The following is a 1,157-nucleotide window of genomic DNA, read 5'->3' as shown; positions in this document are numbered from 1 at the left end:
TATTACGGTAAGCTCTCGTCTCTGAATTTAAGCCCATCCCAAATGTTTGTCCATTATTCTTATATTTTTCTTACTCTCCTCCCTACGCTGTTTACTTGTGATCCTGAATGGGGCTTTCATAGCAAATGTTTTTATCACTTGCTCGATTATTGGAGGAATGCGACTGGTGAAATCTAATCTTAATCTGACATTTGAAAATTAGGGGTTTTCGACTGTCCCGTTGAGCCCTCAGGTGTGAGACTGGCTTAAAGCCACTTGCATTAGTTTCAAATATATCCATCGAGCCAGGTAAATTTTTATGGAGGAAGGTGCGGTATTTTCAGCTACGAGGGCGAATTTTCAGTCCACTTTGTACAGGCAACCAAATAGATTTGCCGCATAGATTCCGGCATTTTTTTGAAGTGTGTGGAGGTTAGCTGAAAACACATGTCAAAAATTACTTTCATCTATCGACCGAATATCTACACCCACGTCAGAAAACACAAGGTTGACTGTTTGTTTCGGATAACTCTGAATGCAAATTAGTTCCCACGGACGTGTTTGTCGTGTTTGTTTTGTTTCGAGTTTCGCGATTGTATAATTATGTGCGTCAACAACAGTAGGCTCCATTATTCTCTGTGGGTTCACGAAATGGTCCGTGCTAGGAGCAGAAAACGGTCGGCCGACGTAAACCTAGTCGGATACCGAGGAGCTCAGCTTTCACGCAAACTTCCAAACTAGTAGGCATTCCGCAGTGAATTCGAAAGCTCACCAGCATCGAGTAAACGCACTCTCGGGTGTCCAGCTTTGGCTTTCAAGACACGTTTTTGCGGAGAATTATGTGTTCTGTGATAAATGGAAAAAACTAGTGGTGCATTGTATGCGAAAAGAGTCTCATTTGTTGAGTTAGAGTACATCGTCGTACTCAAGTTCAAATAACTGTGGTTTGCACATTCCTCCCTTTGTTTCGGCCCAATTATTCCGATAAGCCCACACCAAAAGAGAAAAGCATTGGACTCGAGTTTATCTCTCATTAAAGCGCACTAGCAGTGCATATCTTTGGACCTGATGCGGTTCGAACTCCGGAATCTAACATACAAGGCTGACGTGTTTCCACCGCTCCCCGAGCACACAATGAATTCATCAAAATGTTTACTTCCAAACGTGTTCTCGGTTGA

The 1,157-nt window shown here is 42.8% G+C and overlaps 1 protein-coding gene across 1 annotated transcript in view; it reads right to left on the bottom strand.

The window, feature by feature from the left end:
* Positions 1 to 1,157, bottom strand: part of T265_02263 (hypothetical protein) — a gene marked incomplete at both ends in the record, with an annotated part of 36,539 nt that overhangs the window by 31,517 nt on the left and 3,865 nt on the right. The window lies entirely within an intron of this gene.

Source organism: Opisthorchis viverrini (assembly GCF_000715545.1).
Source record: "Opisthorchis viverrini unplaced genomic scaffold opera_v5_26, whole genome shotgun sequence".
NCBI classification, from domain to species: domain Eukaryota; kingdom Metazoa; phylum Platyhelminthes; class Trematoda; order Opisthorchiida; family Opisthorchiidae; genus Opisthorchis; species Opisthorchis viverrini.
Note: the sequence above shows the minus strand (reverse complement) of the source record. Positions and strands in the feature narration are given on the sequence as shown.